Source organism: Calypte anna, chromosome 14 (genome assembly GCF_003957555.1).
Source record: "Calypte anna isolate BGI_N300 chromosome 14, bCalAnn1_v1.p, whole genome shotgun sequence".
NCBI classification, from domain to species: Eukaryota; Metazoa; Chordata; class Aves; order Apodiformes; family Trochilidae; genus Calypte; species Calypte anna.
In genome coordinates, this window is record NC_044260.1 from 11820553 (window position 1) to 11834929 (window position 14377).

A 14377-nucleotide genomic window follows, 5' to 3' on the forward strand; every position below is an offset into this window, starting at 1 on the left:
CCAAGAAAAGGACTTCAAACATCACCACCTGGTTTTCTCTCCCCAAGTCACAAATCCTTTACCTGAGGGCCAGAAAGAACACGGGAAGCAGCCAAGGTTTGGACTTTGCAACATCACAACCCACATAATTTCTGAGACCAAAACCAGAGAGATGATGGGGGGAGGACATTTGTGCTGAGACCCAGGTTCCCCCAGCATCCACCTCCAGCCCTGGCTTTGGGGGTTGCTCTGGAGGCAATGCTGGGTGCTGGGCTGCCCAGGGCTGGGGGAGGAGGTGGCTGCTGGCAGGACCAAGTCCCCATCCCTCCTGTGCTGCCTCAGTTAATCATCACGTTGGTTAATTGCCTGAGTGGCCGAGCAGGCAGCCCAGGAGGACTCTCCTGCAGGTGTGGGGTGAGACAGAGGCCCGGTGGGCCCTGGGTGGGTGCAGAAAGCTTTTAACTGGAATAGGGTTACAGCCAGGCAGCCCAGCAATGCCAGGGATGCGAGGAATCCCCTACCTGCTTCAAAAGGACGCTTTCTTTATCAGCTAATTAAAAAAAAAAAGAGCAGCGGGAGGGGGCTTGGGGGGACCGTGTACACCTGTGCTGGCAAACACCCGGCCAAGAAAGGGGGGAGAGAGGGATGGGGCTGGGAACAGGAGCAAGGAGGGGATGATGGGACTGTACTGGAGGGCGGTGGTGGAAGAGCAAGGGCTGGGACTGGTCAGCACCACTGGTACCTCATGGCATGGCTGGTGCCAGGCAGCCCCTGGCTGATGCCCACCATGGCAGTGGTCAGGTCACCTTCAGTGGTGTTCCTCTGCCTGCCAGGTCCTGAGGGAGAGGCCCAGCCTAGAAAGCACCTACATGGATGATTTTTTTGGCAGGGCTTAATATTAATCTGTAGAGTTGCATCCTACCTAAGTAGCCTGGTGTGAGCTGCATGCAGCATCACAGCTCCCTGGCCAAGTTTTGCATTGCTTGGCTCTTGCTCTTCCTTTCTTCTTCCTCAGTTGTTACTAACTGGAAAGAGTGTTTTGAAATCAGGGTCTCAGTTGAAATGAATCAACTTCAGCAGCAGGAGAAGTTTCCAGTAGGAAAGATCAAATTATTCTTGGGATCAGTAGGGGCGAGCCCAGACTTGGGGATTTGTGTCTCAAGGATGTTTTCCCAACTGGCTTCTCCAGTGTCCAGGGAAAGCAAGGCTGAGGACATGGCATCTTCTACTCTTCCTACAGGACATGTAGGGACAGCATCTAGGTTTGGGAAACCCCCAACAGCTCCCCCCTTCTTCCTGCAGCAGAGGGGCTTCAGCACAGCCCCCCAAGCCCAGAGCCCCAGCAGAAGTGCATCTTTCAGGTCTGGCTCTGCTCCCAGCCAGCCCGGCTCTGCCAGCATATGGACAAGGCACCGTCCTCCCGGGAAGGACTGGGAGGAAGACAGCTCTACCTCCAGCTTCCCAGCCCTGGCTGTACAGCTCTTGGCTGAGCCTGGCCTGGCAGCCGGGATCCACATGGACCCGTGCCAGCAGAAAGCAAACGCCCTGGCAGGGGGGCCGTGTGGGAGAGGGGGACCCCAATAAACCCCCATGCATGGGGCAGCAGAGGATTCCCCCATCTCTGCTGTAGCAGGTCCTGGGGCAGGGTGGAAGCACATGGAGCTCAAGCCCCTCCCTGCCCCACTGCCCCTCAAGGATGCTGACATGGGGTCCCTCTCCCTCCATCCCCCTGCACAGGAGTGGGAGTGGGGGGAAGCAATGCTGGGCCTTGGCAGCAGCAATGTGGTGGTGTAACAGGGACATATGGTCCTGCCTGCCCCACAGCCCACAGGACCAGCAGCATGGCTGGGCTGGAGGCAGCCCAGAGCCCCCAGGCCCATGCTGGGGACAGCCCAGAGCCCCCAGTCCCGTGCTGGGGCTTAAGCAGGGCTGGACACTGCACCCTGGCCTGCAGCAGAGCTGGGCTGTGCTGGCCAACCCCAGCCCAGGGTCCCCATGGGGACAGGCAGCTCCATAATCTCAGATGGAGACATCCTGGGTGTTTAACGCAGCATGGGGCAGTGCCACCTCCAGGCATGACCCCCATGCTCCTTTTGAATGTCCAGGGAAGAGGTTTCAAGGACTGTCCCCATGGTGCCATGAGCCTGTGCCTGTGGGAGCTGCAGGATGAGCATCTGTCCCCACCACCACCTGCAAGGCAAAGTCTGGGATGAGTTTCCAACCTGGAAGATGGAAGTTATTTTAATACCCTGTTTTCTCACTGAAGCACTGCAGCTCCTGGCTTTCCAGCACATCTCCCCTGGCCAAGAGCCACAGCATGTCCCTGTCCCTTGTCCCCATGGTGGGAGGAGAGCCAGTTCCCTGTCCCCTGCCAGCTCTCCTGTGGGACAACATACTGCCACTGCCCTGTGCCAGGAGCGGCAAGGTCCCACCACGAGGCCCCCCTCTAATGGGCAAACACATGCAAATCTGTCCTGAACATCAGCGCATGCCAGGTCCATCCCCAAAACACCTGCTCGGAGCCTGCAAACACGGCACATGTGCGAGCTGGCCCCTGGGGACCGCCCAGCACCCGGCTGGTGCCCAGGCTGGGACTGCCCTTCCCAAAGCTGTCCCTTTCTGTCCCCTGCCCTCAGCTGATAGATTCTAAAGGAAAACTTCAGGGAGCAAGCGTGGAGCCTGGCAGCTGCTCGAGCAGTTTGAAGCCGAGTACAGGATTTGGCTGGATTTCCCAGGGCATGCCATGGTTTGCCCAGCAGCCCCCCCCCCCCATCTCTCTGCTCTGCAGCATGAGTCTGCAGCTCTGCACGATGAAGCTCGGGCTGAAAACACCCGGTTTGGTTTAAACATCTCTCCCCTACAACTTCAGCATCGGCAGCACTTGTGATGCCACCAGCTGCTCTGAAAAGCTCCCGCTCGGCTCCCGTGTGATGTGTCCGGGGACTCAGCGCGTTGTCCCGAGTCACCGCCCCAGGATGCTGCATCCAGCCCTGCTCTGCCTCTCTCCGTGCTGCTCCCGTGGGTCTCCCATCACCTTCCTGCTCCTGCTGCTGCCTGCAACCTGGTGCTTCTGCCTTCACCTCAGGCACTTCTGATACAGCCCCGCTGGCCGGCACAGGGGGGGAGGTGCTCCCCAGCCTGACAAACAGCTCCCTGATGTCTTCAGCTTTTCCAGAAGAGCTGGGAGAAGCTGAGCTGCCCCTGAGAGAAACCCGGGGGTGAGGGGGGGAGTGGTAGAAGAGAAGGTGGGAGGGAGGGGTGAGTTTCCCCTCCTAATTTCAATAAACTAAATGAAAGGGGTGGAAAATTGGTATTTCATGCAAAACTTGGTGAAGGTTAAACCACTTCCAGATGCTGTCTCAGAAGGTTTTGCTCCAACCTGATCTGTTGCAGATAAAGCCGTAGACGCCCCTGATAGATATTATGTTACAAGCCAGCAGAGTTTCCAAACAGTGCCGTGATCCAGGTGGCGTTTCATGATGTACTGGGGAACAGGAAAAAAACCCCAGAAATGTCCCCATGGCTCCAAGCCCATCCTGGGTCTGCCCTGAGCATCCCTTGGTGCAGATACAGGAGGGCAGGCAGCTGGGGTGGCCACACAGTGGGGCCAGGCAGCCAGTTTGGAGGGACACCCTGTCCCTGGCCACCACCAGGACTGTACCCCCTCTCACCAACCATCACGACCATCCCTCTGCTCCTGACCCACCCCCACCTCTGTGGGCTGCACTCCACTGCCCCGTGGCACCAGGCAGGGTCATCAGTGGTGATGCAGGGGTCTCCTTTTCTAAAACTATGAATATGGGACATGAGAAGCTGCCTTGCTCTTGTCTCTGGGTGAGGCCCAGGGCTGTGCCCAGCAAAGCCCTGCTGCTCTCATCCCCTCTGCCAGCCCTGCAGCCCCAGGATGGGGCTCACCAACACACGAAGTGATTTGCAGGGTGATTTTAAGCTTGGGGGAAACTGAGGCAGAGTCAGGACAAGACTCGAAGAGGAGCTGCCTGCACCTTTTGGGCTGCTGCTCTGCTCCCCACCTGCCTGTGCGGGGGGGAAATGGGGCTCTCCGGCTGAGCTGCAGCCTTGGCGTGGGTCGGGCACACCTGCCCGTGGTGGGGCCATGGCCAGCAGCATTCCTGCCCCCGGAGCTCCCTTCCTGCCCCCCCCGCTGGGCTCTGCGCCCCCGCTGCCTTTCGTTCTCCGCTTGTTTTCTTAGCAGGCGGGTCCTGCGCTCGCCGAGCCCAACAATTTCCTGCCCGGGCGAGCACATTCCTCTCCCCTATCGCAGGTCTCTCCAGCCGCCTTCCCACCTTGCTGCTGATGCTGCCACCCGGCCGTGCCCCCCATTCCGACCCCCGACCCCCCCTTCGGACCTCCTCCCGCCCCCCCCCCCTCCCCCCATTGCTTTCCTCGACCGGAAAATGGAGCAAAGCCTGGTGATGAAGGATGCTGAGGTTTGTGTGGCCCTCCCACCATTTTGGGGTGCAAAAGGAGGTGATTTCTGTCCCCCTTTGCAGTGCTGGGGGTCTGGCTGAGCAACTGTGGTGATCTGAAGCAGGGGGCAAGGGATCCAGTCCAACTCCGTTGTCTCTGCTGGGCAGTGCTGGTAGCACTGGGGATGTCCCCAGACTCATGGATGAGAGGTGATCATGGGGTCCCTCCACCCCTCGGGTGTGGGAGACTGCAAGCAGGAGGGGCACAGCCCGGAGATGCTGGGGCACCTAATGCTCCTGCCTGGGCACCATGGCGGTGGGCCTCACCCTTCTGCAAGCTGGGAAAAGCAAAAGGTGGTGGGGCTTTGACCTGGGATTGGCAGGTGTGGTGGCATCACCTTGGGTTGCTGAGCTGCTGAGGGATTGGGAAAGGAAGGGGTCAGCAGAGCCCATCAGAACCAGCTTGGAGACCACCTGCCTGGCCAGACAGGGGATGATGGGACAGGCCAACTGCAGAGGATGTGATGGAGCAGGGGACCCTGTGTTAGGGTGGGTGATGGAGCAGAGGCAGGTGGGCAGGAGCACAGGCAAGGCTGCCAGACATGCCCACCACTCCTACCTACCCATGGCCTGAAAAGAAGGAAAAAAAAAACCCACCCCGTCCCGCCTGTCAGGAAACCTCAAATCAAGGCCAATGTTTTAGAAAAGTTTTGTTGTTTTTTTTTTCTTTTTTCTCTCCCCCTCCCCTCCTCTCTCCTTTGACACATCTGCCAATATAATCTGACCTTTTCCAAATAAATAGAGCCCGCGCACTTGGGCTTTGATCCCGCACTCCAAATTTTCTATTTACTTAATTGGCCCATCCAAGGGCTGAGCGAGCCGTGGGCTGGCAGCTGCCACCACCACATTCCTGGGGGCTTATCACCCCCTGCTCGCCTGCTTGTCCTTACCAGGGCCCCACATCTCCACCATGGCCACCCCAGCCCCACCACCCCCACCCCAGGGTGCCCACGTGCTGTCCTCCCCTCCCCTGGGACCCTGCCCCACTGCTGGGGGGTGGGGGTGTCCCATGGGGGGCTCACAGAGGATCTGACTCATCCAGCACCTTCACCCTTCTCAACCCCACGTCCATCCCTGCTGGGGAATTGGTCCAAGGGCACCACGGGGCAGGGGGTGGTCACTTTGGTGTGGATGTCACCCCCTCAGCTATGCTGGCTCCCACTGATGTGCTCTGACACTGGTCTGGACAGCTCTGGGGTTGGTATAAGTCCTCATGGTCCCTTGACTCTGATGATTCAGTGTGGCTGCTCTGTGCAAGAACTCTGCTCTCAAGGGCTCCTGGCCTGCCTGAGCCCCTCCTGCCTCCCAGCTCAGCTGCCTTCACCCAGGGACTGGGAAAGGTCTTTTCTTTGCCTTGCTTTAAAGCCTTGCTGCTTGAGATCTCTGATGGCTTCACCATCCAGGCAGTCACCATCCTTCTGCAGCTCAGCTCTTTGAAAGCTCCTGCAGATGCCTCCTCAGTTGCCTGGCTCTGCCTCATCCATCACAGGCAGCACTGCCAGGAGCTCACCCAGCCTCTCGCTACCCCTCTGCTTGGTGAACCAGTTGTCTCCAAGTGACAAGGTTGGCTACATTGGTGCCTCCTGGTGTCACCCAGCAAGGTCCCAGACACAAGCTCCTTCCTCTTGGTGCTGTCCCAGGGGGAGGCTGCGGGCAGCACAGCCAAAGGGGGGCAAGGAGGTGGTGAGGAGAGGAAGGAAAGGTGGTGTCGGGTGGGATTTCCATGTCTGACATGTTGACGTTTCCCAAGTAGAAGCCAGTCACTCAACATCTGGCCAAGAATATTGCATCTTGCCTAAGAGCAACTCCAGATGTTCCCGAGACCTTTTTTTCATTATTTTCTTTCTTTCTTTCTTTCTTTTCTTCTCCCCCTCCCTCCCAGCCACTCTTGACTCACTAAATCAAGGGAGACAGGCTTTTAACTCTCTGGAAAGAAATAAACGGCTCGATGGTGAGATGAAACGAATTCTCTGGAACTGTGTGAGCAGATGTGTGCTGGGGGGGAGAGGAAGGGGGGTGCAAGGTAAAGGAGATCAAGAGAAAAAGAGGGACACGTGCACATGGCCATCTCTTCAGTGTGAGATGCCCCAGCTGGATGCACAGCACGATGGGTGGAGGGATGTGTGGTCTCCACGGAAGGTGCAGGACCAGTGAGGGCAGGACTTGTGACTGGAGAAAAAAGGAGGAGCTGGCCCGTTCCTGTTTCACTGGGTCAAGTGGTGATCTCCTCTGCAGTGTAATTGGGTCCAGTTCCTACCTCCTGGAAGTGGCTGGAAGCCGAAGGGGTCAGAAGAAGGATGAGTCTGGTATGTTGATGACGCTGATCCGAAGAGGTGATTTATCATCCCTGACGGGAATGGGAGAAGGGGCAGCCAAACAGCAAGAGACCTGGGAAAAAAGAAAGTTTGGAGGGAGGAGGGGAGAGGTGAAAGGCAGGAGAGATGGATAAGAGGAAGATGGAGGAGAGTGGAGACAAATGTGGTTGCTCTGTTGTGTTTCTTGACTCCTGCTGACGATCTGCTCTGTGCTGGTTGGCCCTGAGGTGCTGGTGCCTACCATGGGCCATATAGACAAAGACCTCACGTATCTCTGATGTCCTGGAGCTGTTCCATCTGCAGTCTCATCAGGTGAAGAATCCCTAGCATGGCAGCTGTATCCCATTATCTACACTCTCTCCTCCTGAGCCATCCCCTCCAGCTCCATCCATTTGTTAGAACTCTTTTGCTGGGATTTGGATGCTCCTGGCCTCTGGCAATCTCATGCTTTCCCTGTGGGCTTTGGTAAGCTCCTGAGATAAAGCCTTGGAAATTAAAACATCTGCTTGTGTTCTCTCCTGACACCTGTAAAGGTGCACTGACAAATAGACCCATGGGGTAGTGCAAGAAGAGCTCTTCTTGTTGCCTTCATCTTCCCCTTAGAATTAATGAGCCAAAATTTTGGTTGACCACTGCAGTCAGCTTTGAGAAGCAACCTGATGGCTTCCTGTGAATGATCACCAAGCCAAGGAGAGCTCACAATGTGCTGTTCAGAGGCAGTTAGGAGGACAGAAGGCAGCTCTACATCACTCAACCTGTGCCAGAAACCTGCCAAGGGCCCCAGATGTACTGAGGAACCAAACACCTCTACCAGAATGTGTCTATCATGGTGCTCAGCACGTGGTGCCAACCTGCTCATGGCATCATCTTTGCAGGACACATTTCATCAGAGTTCCCAAATGCTAAGAATTCAGCAGTGGGTGAGGCTGATCCTTTGGTCTGCTGAAGGCCAAACTCTCAAACATACAGAGTGGGTCCAGATACCTTCCCTCATGGCAGTGATGGAAAGGCTTCTGGCTTTTTGAAGAGCTGATGCTCAACATCTTCTGATAGCTTGGTTTCTAAGAGATCTGAGGGCTGGAAGGACACACACACACACCACCTTTTTGAGGAGTTTTCCCTGTGCTGTACACACTAGAACCTCATGAGAAACCCTCGGAGACCTTCTGTGTGGCTGTATCTTTCTACCACTATCCCTTCAGAAAATGATAGAGGAGGTCTCTTGAGGTCTAGAGAAACCACAGGAACTTTTCAGAAAACAGGAGGTTGCTAACACAGTTCTGCAAAGCAGTTCAGCAAAAATCAAGTCTGGAACTGTGGAGGACAATGACCTGTGGGATATCATGTCCGGGTCTGCCACTGACATGGACCCAACTGTCACTGGCACTGGAACAGTTCCAAGCTGCAAGAGGGGAAATTTAGGTCAGAGTTTAGGCAGAAATTCTCCCCTATGAGGGTGCTGAGCCCCTGGCCCAGGTTGCCCTGAGAAGCTGTGGTTGCTCCATCCCTGGAAGTGCTCAAGGCCAGGTTGAATGGGGCTTGGAGGCTCAGCTCTGGCTCCAGGTGTCCCGGTGGGATCCCAGTCTGGCTTAGCTGCAGGTGGACTGCATCTCCATTGGGCTCCAGCTCAAACCATGGCTCTGGGAGTTTCAAGGCTTCCTGCCCTGGAGCCAGGACCTTGGCTTTTGGTTCCTGGCTCTGAAAAGCAAGGCCAAGAGGCTACCCTGGCCCTTGGGAGGACCTGAGCTTCAAGATTTTCCAAACAAATCACTTGGATTATTTCTAACTGACATTTTTTGGAGGGCTTTTCCTTCTTGCGGAAGGGAACAAATGGATTTATTCATTTTTCAAACATTTCCTAGCTGAACCCCCTGGATGCTAGGATAGGTGTGGAGAGAGGGCCAGTGAGTTTGGTCAGACCAGGTCCACCAGGCCCACTTGAAGCTGTCAGACAGGAGGGGCTTGGTCTCCTGGGACCTCCTTGATGCCTCAGGTTTGAGGGTGGGCTCTTTCTTTCTTCCCCTGAACCCCCTGAATACCCCCAGACATCCCAGAGCCCCCACAGCCCCTGAGCACACGCAGCTGGGGTGCCCACAGACTTCCCTTGGCACTGTCTTGGATGAAGCCACTGGCTCAGTGATGAGCAGAATTTCCATCTTTATGCTTATAATGCTTATATGCTTATATGCTATAGGCTTATATGCTTATAATTTCCCATTCCTTTTTTCCCAGTCCCTTCATCCACAGGATCCTGGGAGGTTTCCTGTAGAGAAACAAGATAAACCAGGTGCCTCGAGTTGCCAAAGAGTAGGTGTGAGTCCACCTGTGCCTGGTTAGGGCAGGCCCCCTATTACCAGGGGGCCAATAAAGGTGGGACACACACCCACAGAGAGAAGCTCACTCTTGTGTGAGGCAATGGAGAGGTCAGCAGCTCGTTGAGCCTCAGGAGCAAGAAAGGCTCTTCCTGCTACATTTGGTGGAGAATATGGGCAGCTTACAGAAAAATGACTGCAGGGGCTTTGATGTCTAAGGAAGCAGCAGTGTGAGGAGCTGGCAACAGGAACACTCTCTCTGAAAGGTATGACCAGCAAGCTCTTTGGATTGGAAACCCCTGAGCAGAGGAAAGCCAAGATAAGGATTCTCTCTTTGGAAACCTCTGAGCAGAGGGAAGCCAGGAGGATGGAATCCCATGAGGAAGGGTTAAATCCTGTAATCCCATGAGGAACCAGAAACCCATGAGGAACCAGCAAGCTCTTTGGAAACCCCTGAGCAGAGGGAAGCCAAGATAAGGATTCTCTCTTTAGAAACCCCTGAGCAGAGGGAAGCCAAGAGAAGAGCAGATACAGGAGGGAGAAGAACAACTCAAGAGACTTTGTGAAAAGTGCCTGGGCTGACATTGAACGGTTTGCCTATGCTGCAGCAGTATGTTGTGTAAGCTAGGGTTAAATCCTGTAAACTATAAGTGTATCCTGTAATCAGTGTTAAAATGTTTGTAAGCTAGGGCAAACCTGGAAAGCTTTGCTGTAAGAGAAAAAAAAAAAAAGGGGAAATGTAGAGAAACAAGATAAACCAGGTGCCTCCAGTTGCCAAAGAGTGGGTGGGAGTCCATCTGTGCCTGGTTAGGGCAGGCCCCCTATTAGCAGGAGGCCAATAAAGGTGGGACACACACCCACAGAGAGAAGCTCACTCTTGTGTGAGGCAATGGAGAGGCCAGCAGCTTGTCGAGCCTCAGGAGCAAGAAAGGCTCTTCCCACTACAGTTTCCAGGACATTTGTCCCTTGGCCGGAGCATGGGAATCACCCTCCAATGGCTTCAAGGGGCTGCAGGGAGGTGGGGACACTTCTTGCAGATTTTGCTGGGGCAATTTATTTTTTTTTGGGGGGGAGCCTGACAGTGACACCTCTGAAGAATTTCCTGGCCACTATCCTGTCAGCAGCACCCAGAGCCTGGGCTGCTTTTCCCAGCCCCAGAGAGCAGCACTGGGAGCTTATTGCCCATATCAGCCCCAGACCTCACATCTATTCCACAAAAAGCTCCAGGGGACAAAAGCCCATGGTGCAGGAGAGGTGGTGGCACTGGGCTGCTGAGGGGCAGAAGCCATCAGGGAATGGGAGGTCTGAAGCTCTGAGACACCTGCATCCTGGGAACACAAGCTGGGTGCAGGGGGATGGGGCCCATTTTTCCTCTCTGGAGAAGCTGGGAAATTCAGTTGGAAAAAAAATAGAGATTTTTTCCAACTGTTCTGTTTCATGCAAAGGAGCTGCTCATCCACTTAAAATATAGGTGACAAGTACAAAAGGCATTTGGCATTCTAAAGCAGGCCAGATCTTCAGGAGATCGAGGATATATGGTAGGCAACCAAGCCCCAGCTTCAAGCTGCTCCTCTACTGTAAATTCCAATTACATCATGCTGCCTTGTTTAAATACCGTGAAACCTGGCTCATGCCCGGAGTGTGTTTTATATATTGCCACATCCATTTGAAATAGATGGGCAATGTGTTTTACGGCACATGTGCAAATATCTCTGTATTTTTCCATCTGGGGGTTTTATGGGATCTTTCAGAAAATTAATAATGGGGCTCGGAGGAAATGTTCGACTCGGAGGCGGTAGCGGAGATTTATGACCATCCCGCTGGGTGCCAGGGAAAAGTCTGAAAGCAGCCGGAGCAGACGAGGGCTCCGTGGTTTCACCAGGTGCTCCCTGAGATCTGATTTTGCTGGAATTTCCCCGAGGGAGCTGGCAGGTTGCTGGGAAGGGGTCGCTCCTGAAGGCCGGGAGCTGAGCACCCAAACCAGGGATGGGGATGGAGGTTGGGACCAGCACCCACAGGGTGGCTCAGACAGGAGGAATCAACCTTGCTGGGTATGGGACACCCCACCAGCCCCTTCAGCCACCCTGCCTTGACCCAGCTCCAGGCTTTGCTGGAAGAGGGACAATATGAAGCTCTGGATGGGTGGGCTGGCAAAAGCCATGTCAATTTTTGGCTCAGGGCAGAAGCCAGAGGCTGCCAGGCTCTGCTGAGCTTCCCAATAGATGAACATACCCTCCCTGTCACCGTGTGGAACACCAAGGGCTCCTGGGACAATGACCTGAGCAGCACTGGCTCCATCCCATTGTATATAGGGACAAAGCTTTCAGGAGGACCTGTAGGGATAGGACAAGGGGTGATGGGTTCAAACTGGAAGAGTAGATTTAGATGAAATCTTAAGAAGAAATATTTTTAACTGAGGGTGGTGAGATACTGACTGAGGTTGCCCAGAGAGGTGGGGAGATGCCCCATCCCTGAAAGAATTCAAGGCCAGGTTGGATGGGGCTTGGAGCAACCTGGTGTAGTAGGAGATGTCCCTGCTCATTGCAGGGGCATGGGACTGGATGACCTTTAAAGGTCACTCCAACCCAAACCAGTCTATGATTCTCTGATTCATCTGGTCTGGGGCCCAGGGCTGTGGCAATCACAGAGTGGATAGTGACACTGGGGAGGGACACTTGAGAGTCAAGAACCTCATATGGCTGTGAAGTTGGGTTCGTGACCCATCCCACAGTGCAAGCACTGCCCAGCACCACAGAGGTGGGAACAATCCAGCAGGAGGGAGACAACAGGGTTCTCCAGATGGTGCCCTGCTGACCCCAGACCTTCCCCGTTTTCGGCTCTTCCTTAGGAAAACACAGGGTGGGCCCATCCCTTAATGGTTTCCTCATGTTCCCCCCACGTGGGAAGCTGCTCCCTGGGCCCTGCAGACCCCAAGCCCTGCCTGCCCGTGCCCCAGGGCTGAGCATCCTGCACACTAGGAGTGAGAGCCCTAAAAAAGATGAACAGGGAGATGGATAGACTGGGTGAAGGAATAAATGAACAAACGAATGAATGAATGAGACAGTGATATAATAAATGCCCCTGAGATTTGTCTCACCCTTTTTTAGCAAAGATGAGAGCAGGCTGGAGCAGGCAAACCCCTGCTATTGCCCTGACACAGCTGTGCCCTGGTCCTAAGGCCCCTCTGGCAGGAGTCTTGGGAAGTAAAATCTGGGAGGTGAACGAGGCTTGTGAAGGTTGCAAAGCACCAAGTGAGAGGCCATGGTTGGGTGGTGGGCAGGTAGCCACATCCCCAGGAGTGGGGCAGAGGCAGAACAGAGGACATGGCACAGAGCAGAGTGGTTGGACATGTCACAGCACCTGAGGGATGGCAACAGGCAACCATCTCCTAGTACACAATGTCCCCAAGAGACCAAATAGCACCATTCCATGCTACTAATGAAAAAAGCATGGGAAGGACAGGCTGGCAGGGCCACCAGAGCCCCTTGCACACAGCTCCACACCAGTAAGGCCCATGTGGATCTGCATCACTGGGTGGAGACAAGTTGCTCAGTGCACCAGAGAGCAAGGGGATCACCCCAGGACATGACAAGGAGCTGAGGAAGGGGATCTTGCCTTTCTCAGTAGGTCTTGTCCCTACTGAGCAGCTCCCTACCAGGCAGTGGCTTTCCAGAGCCCAGCACTGAGCTGTGCCCTGTTGGCCAAGCAAAATACTCTTTTCTTGACTGCACTGCACCTAAGGGAGGGGTTTTCCTGTGGGACTTGGGTCTGATTTTATTTATATGGACTTTGGTTGCCAAGAGCATAGTGATGGGAAATGTGTAAGCATCTGTCTGTCTGCCCACCCAGCCGTCTGTCCACTGAGGCTGTGGTTCAGTGCTCTGAGCTCCTGTGAGTGGAGCTGGCTGGATGACAATGAAGAGAAGCCTTGAGTTTTCCATAGTATTTTCACATTTTGCTTCTTTCCTTGGCCAAATTCCGTGTTTCTGTTGAAAAAAAAAAAAAAAAAGTCCATTGGCATTTCAAAATGAGAAAAATTTCAACCAGCTGCAAAATTCAGTCCCAGAGCAGGGGAGAACTCATAAACCTGGCCTCTCTTTTAGCTGCTTTTCAATCCCAAAGTTTACCCCAGCTGAACACTGGAAAAAAAGTCTGTTTTAAAAAAAAAAAAAAAAAGTGACAACCACACAACAGTGGTGCCAACCCTGTGGGGTGGTTTTGGCTCTTGCCCAGGGATTCCCCGAGCACAGCACAGAGGGGGTGAGATCCACCCCTGAGGTCTAGGAAATGGGAGTGCCGTGGGTTAAAGGCTTTTCAGATCTTTTGCTGAACTGGTATCTTCTTTTTTTTTACTCAAGGAGGTGGTTTGGGAAGCTTATGCCTTCCTCGTGGCCAGACCAGGTCAAGCTGCAGCAGTTTGTGCCTGTGCAAAGCCACCAGGACTGCACAGCATCCCCAGCTCCCCTGTCCCCAGTGTCACCCACGAGCTCTGGCAGCTGCCCACGGTGACAAAGAGGGTGGCCAGGGCTGGGTGGGTGTGAATGGACGAGGAAATCTCCCAGCACAGCTTCAGCCTGCCAGAGCTGGCTCACACCAGGCACCCATCAGCGTGGGCTGGAAGGCAACTCCATGCTGGATTGCTAAGTATCCTTTTTTTTTCCCTCCTCCTTAAATTATCCTCAGAAGCAGTTAAGCCTACTGGAAATCCAGCTCAATTGCTGTTTACTTTTAACTGTGGCTGTGATTAAATATTAGTGTTATGAGCAGCAATGAAATAATAACCTAAGGCATTAATGGGTGTATAAAAACAATACCTAGATAAAATCAACAGCAAGTGTCAGCATTTAGTACTCCTGGTTTTTTCAGCTATAGTTCTTGGAGAGTCATGATGAGAAGGGGGAAGAGTTTTTCCAGCTATTTAACCTCCAGGTTTGGGTTCCTCCACCTGCTCAAGCTGCCAGGGAGGTGGAGGAGGGTGGTGCCTTGAAGGGAGTTCCTTGGTGGCACCAATGAGTATGGAAAAGCCACCTGGTCCCTGTCATAGTGAGGTGGAAGAGCTCTTTGGTTTCCTGTTGTCCCCACGTGGGTGGGCAGCCACAGAGCTAAGCCTGGTGACCACGATGGGCCCTGGGTCCCTGGTGTACCCAGGGATGCTGAAGGCCACCTCATGGAGCACCCTGAATCTGTGAAACCCTTTGGGTCAGCAGAGCCCTGACCAGCAGAGCTGGGGGTGATGAGGCAAGGAACATGAAAGAACACACAGAATGAGGCAGGTGCTACTGAT